We start from the raw sequence: 13,515 nt of genomic DNA on the forward strand, positions 1-13,515 counted from the left end.
CCTCCTTCAGCCTACCGGGTGTTGGTACTATAGGCATGTGCCACCAACTCCTGGCTGAAAAATTGTCTTTACCCCAGGTAAACAGAAAGGTCCCACCCAGATCTGAATTTGGATTGCTGGCTCCAGAGTCCAGAGGGCACACCCCGGAGGATTGCTGTGAGTTTGAGGCCAGCCTGGGCTACATAGAGAGATCTTGTCTCAAAAAAAAAAAAAAAAAAAAAAAAATAAGAGTCCAGAGTGCCCACCATTACATGATGGAACCCGTATCATCAGTTTGGATAGCGAACGTTATGATAGAGTGCCCCTTGAGGTTTGTCAAAGGGTGTAGGTTTTACCTCTAGGCCAGGCATGGTGAACCCATTGAGCTTTCAACAATAAGAAGCAGCTGGCTGAGGCACGTGTGCCATGGATTCGCCACCACTGCTCTAAAGCTCCTCAAAAGGCTATGGTTTTGAGTGTTTGCCTTGGCTGCTTTTATACTTTGTTCTGAGGGAAATTTCTTTTTTCTACTAATTTACTTTTTAACTGCTGTGATTAAGGAATGCAGATGTTAGAATGGAGTTTAATATAAGCAGGCTTTGTGGGTTATTTTGTATGTATGTTGGAATAACTTGTTCAAGGATTTTATGATCTTTTAGCGGATACAAAGCAGGCTTTTACTGGATGTTTACACACGGTTTCATTCAGTGCTCACAGTAATCTTTCTGTGTAGACATTTTCTGTATCTGTAAAATTGGGCATGGTGGAGGTCAGAGAAGATGGAGGACCAAGCTTGCCCAGACAGTAGAAAGATGGGCTCAGACCCCCATCTGGTGAGAATGCGGGTGTTCTTTGCACAGTGCTGTGCTTCTTTGCTTGGTAAATGCTTTCAGGCTTTTGCTTGGTATTTATAAAAAAAACTTGTTTTTTAAATACTAGATGTCCACAAACATGTGATGTTACTTTTACAAATACTTTTGTTTAGCAGGCTCAGCATCCAGTGGTACATGAGATTGTAACACAAGAAGGTGGCGGCTCGCCCTGCTATCTGTGGCTTTCTTCTGTTGGTGTAATGGGAGATTATCGGTGTACATCATGATCAGGTTACGGCATCTCAGTTCTACAGCCTATTTTAGCTTCTTAGTTAATATTGCCTGCTTGCTTTCTTTGTTCTTGTCTTTCTTTTTCATCGTTGTTTTTTTTTTAGGGGGGAAAGTAGTATGAGGGATTGAACCTAGGGCCTCCTGCATGCTAGACAAGTGCTCCACCACGGAGCTGTATCCCCAGCCCTTTTTATTTTTGTTTTTTAGGACAGGACCTTGATAAGTTGCCCAGGCTAGCCTCAAGTTTATGGTCCTTCTACTACCTCAGGCTCCAGAGTAGCTGGGATTATAGGCATATGTCATTATACTCATTTTCCTTTATCGTTGTATCTTTTATACTTTTCTTTCTCCCCCGCTCTTTTTTTTTTGTACCGGGGATCGAACTCTGGACATTGTGCATGTAAGGCAGGTTTAGTGCCATTGAGCTAAATCCCAGGTTCTCCCTCTTTGTTTTTCACATTTTTATTTTTACATTATTTTTTGGTGAAAGATAGGGTCTTGCTCTGTAGTTCAGACTGGCTATGAACTATGTAGCCCAGGCTGGACTTGAACTTGAGGCGATCCTCCTGCCTCAGTCTCCTGAGTGCTGGTGTTACAGACATGCGCCACCATGCCCTGTACTCTCTTTGTTTTTAAGAGACAGTGAGGTCAAGACCAGCCTGAACTACATAGAGAAACCCTGTCTCAAAAAAATGTATGATACAGAAGGCATTTTTCTATGCCTTAGCAAGCTGACATAATTCTAAGTTTGAAATACCTCCCATGCTTTATCTTTCATAATTTCAAGAGCTCTTTTATTTTTTTATTTTTTGGTACTGGGGGTTGAACTCGGAACCTCGTGCTTGAGAAGTAGGCAGTGGAACCACTGAGTTAAATCCCTGGCCCAAGAGCTCTTTTAATGTGCAGTTTCTTGCCAGCATTACTTCCTCTGGGACAACATAGTCTTCACCAAGTCTCTTTCCTCGTGTGTGGATGTGGCTCACCTTCGCTGAGTTCCTTTTGTAACCAGTGGGGCCGTCAGGTCTGAGTTTGGGCCCCAGCAGTCTAGATTCCTTTGCCCACCACAGAGCAAAGAGTAGTTATGGAAAAGTGGGTTTATTCAGTTTGACCAAAAGAGGAGGGCAGTCGGTTCATAGACAGAAAGGGTAGGAATAAAGCTACCACATATGTTATGTAGATTGGGGCACCCACTCTCAGCATGAGGAAGCTGGAGAAACAACTCATCTTTTTTTGATATTTTAAATATTTATCTTTTTAAAAATTGTTATTTTTATGAGTTCGTTATGTTTTTATGTTATGTTTATAGTACATAATGATTACACAGTTCATTGTGGGGAGTTGATACATGTACATAAAACATCTTAATTCTTTTTATATTCCCCTCAACAAGCTCATCTTTTAAAAAGAAAATTCAATTTAAAGATCCATTTTAACTGCTTAGGTACATTTTGGCTGCATATCCCATCTTTCCAGTGGCAACATTCCCAGCACAATCAGATGTTTCTACTGCAACTCCAGTAAGGCTTGATAGGAATTTCACTTTGGTTCATTCTGTTGGTCAGATCCCTCTTTCCTATTACCCATTTTTGTAACTGTGATGTGGGCTTAGTACTGGAATATGAGGAGGTAACGTATCTGCAGGCTTTGCAGCCTGTTCATGAGCTGAGTCCTAACAGATGAACAGTGACATTTGAGAAAACGAGTTACATTTTAGGAGGTGGAATAAAGCTTAACTCTAAAAGGAAACTGAATTTGCTGCAAGTGGACGCAATGATAATACATGATAATACATGAGTAGAATCTGATTTTAAACCAATGAAAAAAAATCCCAATTCCTTGTGAATAGGTTAATGTTTTCATGTACATTCGTGCTTTTTCAAAATAAAATTTCATTTGGAATGAACTTGTCCACTCTTTAACTTTTCAACAAAAGAAAATTTCTGATGAAGTCTGATTATTAGCTTCATAACATTTGGTGTTTAGGGTTTGATTCATGTACTTGGGATGCCTTTTGAAGTTTGCATTTCTTAAATTCTCCTGCCTCAGCTTCTCTAGTAGTTGAGGTTACAAGTATGTGGTTTTCATTTTCGTTTTGTTTTTTTGAGATACTGTTTCACTTCCCAAGCAGGTCTCAAATTATTTCAACTTACTACGTGTCTAGATAAATAGGCATATGCTACCAGGCCTGCCTTGAAAGTGATTTCTTTTTGGATTTTTCATTACAAGTGTTTAGTGCTCTTTTAATATTGATTTTGTTAAGTTTAAAACGTTAAAGAACAAAGAATTTTATTACTGCCTTATAATAGATAGTAGAGGCTCATACTGTAGAGTGCTTTTTTGACAGCTTATTTTAACAGTAGCTTTTCATGTATTTGAGCCAAATTTTGAGCTGTTAATTGTTTCTGAGCTGTAGTCCACTTGTAATTAGGGGTTCTAACCTGATGACTGCCTGTCACTTGGAACTGTGACTAGTTTTTTTTGTTTGTTTGTTTTTTGAGACTGACCTGGAACTATCATGTAGCCCAGGCTGGTCTTGAGCTTGCAATGATCCACCTGCCTCAGCCTCCTGAGTGCTGGGATTACAGGAGTGTACCACCACTCTGGCTCTGCCTTTGACTAGTTTTGAAAAGCCTTTGCAGTGATAAAGCAAATGACTTGGTAACAAAAATGCTGTTCATTCATATCACTCTTTTCATTTCTTGGTGCTGAGTACGTAGTTAGAAGGAAGAGTTAGATTATGGTGGTTTACCAAGTTGTTAAGAGGAAGTCCATAAAAGGTTCGTTGAGCCACATAGCCTTTATTTTACTTTATTTTATATTTTTTTTGAGACAGATTCTCACTATATAGTCCAGACTGCCCTGAAACTCTCTATGTAGCCAAGGCTGGTTTTGAACTCTCAGGGATCCTCCTGACTCAGCCTTCTGAGTGCTGGGATTACAGGCATGTGCCACCATGCCCAGCTCCACATAGCCTTTAGCAGGACAGACTTCTGCAGATACTTTTTGGTTAACCTGTAGTCTAAGAAGAGTTCATTATGACGTCTGTGAATAAATTATAAAGGAATGTATTGATGCACATTGTTTTATCAATAGTACAAGAACCATTTGGGAGGCTGGGGATTTGGCTCAGTGGTTCTACCACCTACCTTGCAAGTACAAGGATCTGAGTTTGATCCACGGTACCAAAAAAAAAAAAAAAAGCTATTTGGGCTACTTTTGCCGTAATCATGACCTAGAGCCCACCATAAGAACAAAGGACCAACTCCTGGGCCCTTAACCTGTTATTCATCAAAAGCATGATTTTGTTGCTGCTGGATTTTGCATTTAGTAATAATGGAAATTAAAACTAAAGCACAGATTTAGAGGAAAAAAGCTTTGATTAAAAAATGTGTGGTGGCTGTAGCTGGATGAGCTGAGGTAGATCAGGTTTGCCCTTAATGAAAACTGGGAAAGGGAATTAGACTGTCAAGGGCTCTTAAAGAGTTGCTGGTGAGTTAGGTCCTGGTTGCCTAGCTCTAGACTCCTCAGGGCTTGAGGGTGGTTCTGTTCCTGAAATGATTGTCTCTGTCTCTCCTTTTCCTAGAACCCAGGTGATCCCAGGTTCAGGACAATGACTAGAGGCTTCTGGGTGGGGGTGGGGTGGGGTGGGGCAGGGGGGGGTAGGGGGGGAGTTAAATGTCCCTGTAAATCCCTTATTTTAGTGTCCTCAGTTTTAAAAGGAGGTGACATCTGTAGATTCAGAGCTAAGCACCCTTGTCTTCCTGAGTTTTGAATGACACATCCTCAGTGGTCAAGATGCAGAGTTGAGAAGGAGTTTGACCTGAAGCTTTATAGTGCAAAGGCTACACAAAGAGAGGCAGGCTTTGTTCTATTTTTATTTATCTAATGGATATTTATAGGCCATAGGGAAGAGTCAAGGTTTTTAGCATTAATTGCTTTTAAGTCCCTGACCACCTTAGGGGAAAACACCAGAAATTACCATAAGTCCAATGGCCAGGCAGAAGCCTGGGCCCTTAGCCCGGAACTCCTCTAAATGTTGATTTGTGTTTTCTCCCTTTCCTTCCCCTTTCCCCCTTCCCTCTTTCTTCTTTCTCTTTCTTTTTTGAGACAGGGTAATTGTATATTTCAGGCTGGCCTTGAACTCACTGTGTATTGCCCAGGCTGGCCTTGAACTCTTAGTGATCCTCCTGCCTCATCTCCTGAGATCTGGGATTACAGGGACCCATCACCATGCTAGACTTTTTGTGTTTTTTCCTAAGGGAGTTGGAGACTTGAGTGGTTTTTGTTAAAAGCTGTGAGTTTTCACTTGGACCTGCAAATGCTTGATAGGTTACTAAAAGTAGAACAAAGCTTGACTTTTGTGGAACTCTGGGTCAAGTCCTTCTCAGCTCTGCATAAAAGCATTAGTCATTTCGGGAGTGACTGTCTAAAAGTCGGCAAAGAAAGGTTTATTAACCCCAAATTTACTAGCCTTTCATTATCCTTGAAGACTAAGGACACCAGGATACGAAATCTAAAGGACAGTCATTTCAGCTGTGCCCAGATTCTCCCTTGTTCTAAAACTGTCATCTGGGATCCCAGCAGTGCTTCGTGTGACTGAGATCGCCATTCTGGCCACAAGGACTGCTCTCATGGGGACCAAATGGTCCCTCAAGTCAGCAGGATTCAAGGGCTGAGAACGATGGCTGGGACCCTGGCCCACCAAACTGATCCTCAAAACCTGGCCTCCTGCTTTTGTGAACCCCTGTATCAGAGTGTGTCTCATTACCTACTCAAGCAGGCATCCTTTCCTGTCTTTTCTCTTAGTTTCCAGTTAATCTATTTGGTAAATTTGTGGTTCTGATTTAATTCTCATTATCACTAAAGCAAGAACCTAGGCTATCTAGTGACACTTTGGAATGTAGATTCCTGTGCCCCTCCCTGGACTTTAATGAGAAAGGGTTCCAGATGAAGAAATAATTGCTGTTCAGTGTTTGTCCACCCTCATTCTGCTGTGTTTTTTTTTTTTTTTCTTTTTTTGTAGCAGGGATCAAACTTGGGCCCTTGCACTTGTGAGGCGGGCAGCGGATAAATCCCCGGCCCAGTCCACCCTCATTCTGATGCAGTTTCTGAGAGCATGGGAATCACTGCGAGCACGGGGAGATGGAAGGGTGCTCATGTGCTCCTCCTCTCCTGGATGCACCGTCTGTCCTTTCCCTACAACGGTGCTGGAGTTTGTATCCTTTTATTTTTTATTTTTTTATTTTATTTTTGAGACAGGGTCTCGCTATGTAGTTGAGACTGACATGGAACTCATTATGTTTCCCAGGCTGGTCTCCAACTCAACAGCGATCATCCTTCCTCGGCCTCCTGAGTGCTGGGATTACAAGGGTGCGCCACCAGCCTGGCTTTTGTGTCCTTTTTAGTTGTCATTTCTTGTGGACACTGTTGAGTGTTCTCATGGACTGGCTGCAGTGGAGAGGTCCAGTTGACACTGGGGAAGCCTGTGCATTCCGGAGGGGCAGATGTTCTCTGCCTTTGTTTTCAGAATGCTTTTTAGACTCTAGGTCATTAATCTAATTTTGCTGTTGTTATTTTATTTATCTCTTTGGGCCTTGTAATCTTTGTTTTATCATACTAATTAGCCAACACTCACCTTTTAAATGTCAGACAGCTGGTCTGTGCACCAGAAGATGCAGTATTTTGTGAGTGGCAGCGTCCTGTGTTTACATCAGCCACTGTTAGTCATTTGTATATCACGCGTGTACGGATTTAGAGGATTCACTCCAAACAGTGCTCTTGGTCTCTTAGGTTGGCGTGTTCTTTAGCAGAGGCTGATATGTGTGGCTTCCAGAGGCAAAAAGGAACAGCCTAGGCCAGGATCACCTTTGTTCAGACATTTGACCAGACACTATAGCCAATAGCGCCCAGGATGCACTTGCTGAAAGCCAAGCAAACCGAAGGCATATCCTTGTGCTTTGAGACTAGAAGTGTGGTAAAGAGTTGGCCCGCCTGGGCTATGTAGTGAGACTCTGTCTCAAAACAAAACAAACACACACAAAAAGAAATAAGGTAAATGATGAATAATAGTTACTTTTTTAAGAATTAGAAACTAGGGGCCAGGGATTTAGCTCAGCGGCTCGGTGGTCTGCCTTGCAAGCACAAGGACCCGAGTTCAATCCCCGGTACCAAAAAAAAAAAAAAATTAGAAAATAGGAAGGCAAAATTAATAGGAGGCGAATGCTAGTGTTTTTTACTGTGCCACTAGATGATGGAAGAAGTAACACTGGTTCCGGCAGCCTGCCTGTGGGTATGAAGAGAGGGGCTTTTAGAGCCTGTGGCTTCTGAGTGTGTATTTAATGATCTTTTAGCTGTGCCTAGTGCTTTCTGTAAAAATGTTTGTGAGAAGCAGTCTTTGGCAGTAATCTAAGAGTTGAGATTCCTTAGTTTACCACCTGAGTAACCTCAGGCATGTTATTTAAATTCTAAGTGCCTTGCTGACCTCATTTTAAATGGGCATGATAACATAGCTATGCTACATTCTAGAATTGTTCAGCACAAGTGAGTATGTGTAAAGTGATTAAAATGGTCTCTGAAGTAATCTCATTACATAGACGTTCCACAGCCCCCCAGTACTGATTGAACTTGGGAGCTTCATGCTGAGCCAAGTTCCCAATCCTTTGTTTGTTTGTTTTTTGAGGCAGAGTCTTACAAAGTTGCCCTGGCCACACTCAAACTTGTGATCCTCTTAGGCCCCTCCAGAATACTGGGATTACAAATATGTATCACTGTGCCCAGCTTGTTCTTTGTTGTTGTTGTTTTTTGTTCTTATTTATTTGGTACTGGGGATTGAACTCGGGGCCTTTTGCGCTTGCAAGGCAGGCAGCGAACCACTGAGCTAAATCCCTGGCCCTTATCCTTTATTTATATGAGCCTAATTTATTTGTTGAGGTCCTGGAGAAAAATTTGTATTTTGTCATACAATTCAGATCTAAGGTACCTTTAATATTTGGAGTGAAATATGATTATTTTCTTTTTAACTGTCACAAATATTTTTCTCACATTAAACAGTTCTGAAATTCTTGCAGCCCAATACCAAAGAAAGAGGACAACTCTGTAAAATGAGTGATTTTTATTTATATTTATTTATTTATTTATTTATTTATTTATTTATTGTTTGTTTGTTTGTTTGTTTGTTTGTTTTGAGACAGGGTCTCACTGCATAGTTGAGATTGACCTGGAACTCACTATGTAGACCAGGCTGGTCTCGAACTCACAGCGATCCTCCTGCCTCAGCCTCCCAGTGCTGGGATTACAGGTGTGCACCACTATGCCCGGCTAAAATGAGTGATTTTTAAAGGATATATTTAATGTGTTCTTTCCCTGTAGTTTCTTCTTTTCCTTTTTCTTGTGAGAAAGGTCTGGTTTCCAGGGTTATCACATCTTGTAACAGAGAGCTTTTTGATAAAGCTGGCTGTTGGGTTAGTTGGATGAGATCATTCCTTTCTAATGGGTATGCAATGTCCTAGGAATGTGTTGAGACAAAAGTGTACCAGAGAGGCTGACCACAGAGTGAGCCCAACGCCCGATGCTGTGGTTCTGTTCCGAGCAGTAGTGTGGGTTTTCTCTGTGGTCGAATACTACTGATAGGAGGAGAAGGTGAAAGGTAGTTGGCATAATTCTGTGCACTCTGCTGGCCGTGTGTAGAGAGAGCTTAGAGTGATAAAGGGCCCTGGGACACCTGGCTCGGAACCTGGGCTGGGGGCCACGGCATCTTCATACTGTGTATGACACATTCATTGACAGCAGAGCAGCTCTTCTGTATTTAGATTGATGCATTTACTGGTTAGAAATGATTAAGGACAGTTTAAAACTAGAGAGAAATGTTGGATGACACAGAATTGTACACTTCAAAGTGGTCAACTGTTAAGTGGTCACCTCAAGTTGGGCGTGGTGGTGCACGCCTGTAATCTCAGCACTTGGGAGGCTGAAGCAGGAGGATCACTGTGAGTTCAAGACAAGCCTGAGCCTACATAGTGAGTTCCAGGTCAGTGTCAACTACATAGTGAGACCCTGTCTCAAAAAACCAAAAAAAAAAGAAAGAAAATTTCACCTCAATTAAAAAACAGATTAAGGATAATGGAGGAAAAAACTAATGTATTTTTTTGTTTGTGTAGTATTAAATGGGACACTTAGGAGCTTTAGCCACACCTTCAAATTTCTTACGATGTATGCTCAGTGTAATAACCAGCACACGGGAGACAAATCCAAGGAGATGGGCACACCATTTGAAAAAGGGTAGCTGCTTGGTGCTGTAGGAGATAGAACTAGGTTCGCCTTATGGACCCCTGAGAAAACAAAAGCATTCTAATTTGGTTTAGGAATCATTTAGAACTATAATACGTCCTACCATCTCTCTGATTTGGAATACAGAACTGAGAAGAAATACTGGTTCTAGTTGAGAATCAAGGATGACCTTGAACAAATATCTTTGTTATTCCTGTGGGCCCTTTTTTCATCTATAAAATAAGGAGTCTGAGCCCTGTGTGGTGGCATTCTCCTATAATCCCCAGCACTTGGGAGGCTGGGGCAGGAGTTCAAGGCCAGCCTGAAGTATATAGTGAGATACTGTCTCAAAACAAACAAACAAACAAACAAGTTATTAATATACAGACTTTCCTTTTTACTTACTAAATTTCTCTGATGAATTGTAGATTGTGTTAGTGCAGTTTTAGGTCATGGATCAGGTTTAAGTTGGAAACCAATACTGGCTATTTCTAGAACGTTAAAAGAAGTATATCACACAAAACTCTTTTCTGTTTGAGGATCTCATCTATGATATTACATTATATTTACTTTATGACATTTAGGTTTTTTCTTTTTTGGTACCAGGACTCAAACTCAGAACCTTGTGCTTGCCAGGCATGTGTGTGCCCCTGAGCTAAATCCCCCGCATTATTTAGGTTTTTCTTGTCCTTGTTTTACTTCCCTTGTTTCTTTCAAACCTGGACAGTTTTAAGGAGTGCTAGTCTAATCATTTGTAGAATGGCCTTCATTTGGGATTTGTCTGATCTTTTTCTCCTGATTAAAGTGGCGTTGTGGTTCTTAGGAGGAAGATTACAGAGGTGAAGAGCTCCTCTCATGTCTTTATGTCAAGGTACATACTATTGTTACCAGGTAGCTACTTCTAAAAGTGGCACCTAGGTGAACATTACTGGGTTCTGGGTTGTTGGCTTCTCCCTCTGGAGTTAGATTCCAGGTTCTTCTCACCCTGAACAAAGAATTGAACAAAATGAGCAAAAAACAGTGGCTAAATTTATTTATGAAAGTAAAAGTGAAGAGTTGGGGAGAAACTGGCTCAGCAGAGCAAACCTGCAGAGCTTTGGGAACTGTCTTGTGCTTGTGTCTGGGATCTTGTGATTAACTACCCCAGCCAGGCTGTTGCTATCCCTAATCTATCTCACACTGTGAATCTTCATCTGCTGACTTAGGTGATGTTGTCAGCCCCTTCACCCCACCTTTGAGTCAAGTGGAAACTGGGAGACCTTGGTTCTCTTGTCACTGTACCACTTAATTAGCTGGATATCCTTGGCAAGAGGAAACCTACTTGTGTCTCACTTTTTTTTTTCTTTCTTTCTTTTTTGGTGCCGGGGATTGAACTCTGACCCTTGTGCTTGCAAGGCAGGTGGCAGAACCACTGAGCCAAACTCCTGGCCCATGTCTCGCTTTTCTGATTGTAAATATGTGAGTAATCCAGAGAACTGAATGTTTTCCATTACTTTTTTTGTTTCTTTTGGTACTGGGGATCAAACTCGGGTCCTTGCGCTTACAAGGCAGGCTCTCCATTACTCTTTATTACTTTATATTTTATACTTGTCTTTCATACGAGCTGTGAAAGAATGACCGTTTATGACTTTTGGACATCAGGAAATTTTACCAGTCCAAGCCCTTGAGTGGTAGAAGAAACGTATTGTCTGGGTATAGTGTCTTGCTGCTTTCCTGAGCACTCGGCACACTTGTTCTTGCCGTTGTTACCTGGCTGGTGGCATTAAGCTTCTATTTCTAAAAGTAAATGATAAATGGATTCTACTGTGATGAAAGCTATATTGATGGGTGGAGTTTTGTTTTTTTTTTTTGGTACCAGGGGTTGAACTTGGGTCCTTGTGCTTGCAAGGCAGGCCACTGAACCGCTGAGCTAAATCCCCGGCCCTGATAGGTGCAGTTTTAAGGGGGTTCATAATGATGATCTATAGAAGTGGTAAAGCTGACAATAGTATTTTCATAGTTATGGAGAACATTTTTATAGTTTATTTCATTATTGTTGATCCGAACTAATTAATTAATGGTGATTATTGATGGATGTAATTATGTTTGGTTTTTGCTGCCTAAAATCCACTCTTGAACAGTGAAGCTAATTTGAAAAACTATGTTCTACAGAGATAAGATTGTTACTTTATCCTCTGATTTTATATGCTTTTTACCAAGTAGTGGTTTTATTATTTATTTATTTATTTATTTAGGTGCCAGACCATGTGCTTGCAAGGCAGGCGGCGACACCACTGAGCTAACTTCCTGGCCACAAGTAGTGGTTTTATAGGGAGATTGATTCATTTAAAAAAATTCTGAAGAGAAATAAATTTTTTAAATACTCTAAGAATATAATTTAATAATTACCTAATATGCACAGATTAGCTGCAGCATTTCTGTAGAAGTACATTAAATTGCTTCTTGGTATTGTCTTTGGAATAGAGCATCTTGATGTAATGTACCTTGGTAAGGAACATACCCGACTGGGCTTGCCTTGCAAGGCAAGTGCAAGGTGTTGAGCTTGATCCCCAGTACCAAAAAACAAAACAAAACAAAACAAAACAAACAAACAGACGAACAAATGAAACATACCTGAGACTGAGTTCTTGTTTTGTAGGGATTGCCTTTTTTTTCTCTTTGCTTGTGTGCTGGGGATAGAACTCAGCTATGTACATCTGGAGCTCTTTTTATTTTTCATTTTGAAACAGGGTCTGGCTGAATTGTCCAGGCTGGCTGGAAAATTTTGAGCCTCCTGAGTAGCTGAATGGCCTGCTGCACTCAGCTAGATTCCATATATGCACATACATGTACTCTTTATTTTTATTTATTTATTTTTCTGATACTGGGGATCAAACTCAGGACCTTGAGCCTGCAAGGCAGGTACTGCCCCACTGAGCTAAATTCCCAGCCCTATATACTGTTTTATTTTAGAGAGACCTTTACATTTCAGTGGAGTGTAATGTGAATGTTCCTGATGTAGTCTTTTGGGAATGTCTAACTACTTAAAAGTAATTTCAGATGCTGAGAATCTGACAAAGTAGACTTAATCCTAAATCTTTAAAATAAGTCTAAATGATTTACATTTACACAGCAATTGTAACAATTTTGGCTAAAACAGTTGCCTAAATAAACATTAATTATGATCTTATTTATGTATTAACTGAAATTGAGGCTTTCACATTTTTTTTTAATTTTTATTTTTTTTGAGACAGGGACTCACTATGTAGTTGAGACTGATCTGGAGCTCACTGTGTAGCCCAGGCTGGTCTTGAAATCACAGCAATCCTCCTGCCTCGGCCTCTCGAGTGCTGGGATTACAGGCATGCGCCACCATGCCCAGCTAGTATAATAATTTTTAAATACTCATTAGCAAATGAGAGTAGTAGAGTAACAATATTTTCTTGGGGTACTGGAAATTGAACTGAGGACCTTGTGCTTGCCAGGTAGGCGCAGCACCCCTGAGCTAAATCTCTGGCCCAGTAGAGTAACAATTTATATACAATTTTATGTTATTTATTAGTCTGTCGTGGTATCCAAAATTTTTAATAGTTTTAGCCTTACTGATCCAAGAGAGAATGTGAGGGCCAGTGTCAATCATAGTATTTGGGAAGAATCTTTCAGAGTTTCACAGCATTTTGTAGAAATTTCAGAATTTGTAGAATTTTATATTACAAACTATTTTAGCCAGTTGTGGTGACACATGCCTGTTATCCTAGCTTTCTGTATACCTGGGGCAGGAGGATTACGGGTTTGAGCCCAACCTGGGCAATTTAATGAGACCTTGCCTCAAGCTAAAAATATGATATGGGTTTGAAGCTCAGGGTAAAGGCGGGGGGTTCAACCCCCAGCACTATAAAACAACGACTATCTTGCTTCCTTTTTATGGTCTTTCTCATAACAAGTATTAAGATAATTTTGCTTTTAAATATAGCATGGAGGGCTGGGGATTTAGCTCAGTGGGTCTGCCACCTGCCTTGCAAGTACAAGGTCCTGAGTTCGATCACCGGTACCACCAAAAAAAAAAAAAAAAAAAAAAAAGCAAGCATGCATGGAAATTTGTGTAAAAGTCCTTAAATGGGTTCGGACACCTGGTTCTACCAAAAAGTATGATTTTTTGAATGCTCTTTTTGGTGATGTTTTTTGAGAC

General features: G+C 40.8%; 1 protein-coding gene across 1 annotated transcript in view; it reads left to right on the forward strand.

The window, feature by feature from the left end:
• The first annotated feature begins 967 nt into the window (after positions 1–967).
• The window catches only part of Map4 (microtubule associated protein 4), a 124,715-nt gene continuing 112,167 nt past the window's right edge, over positions 968–13,515 (forward strand). The window contains exon 1 of the mRNA XM_010624303.3: positions 968–1,082. The gene's annotated coding sequence lies outside the window, so the exon portion shown is untranslated. The remainder of the gene's footprint in view (positions 1,083–13,515) is intronic.

The sequence above is a fragment of the Fukomys damarensis genome, unplaced genomic scaffold (assembly GCF_012274545.1).
Source record: "Fukomys damarensis isolate Sample0158 unplaced genomic scaffold, DMR_v1.0_HiC HiC_scaffold_12, whole genome shotgun sequence".
NCBI classification, from domain to species: Eukaryota; Metazoa; Chordata; class Mammalia; order Rodentia; family Bathyergidae; genus Fukomys; species Fukomys damarensis.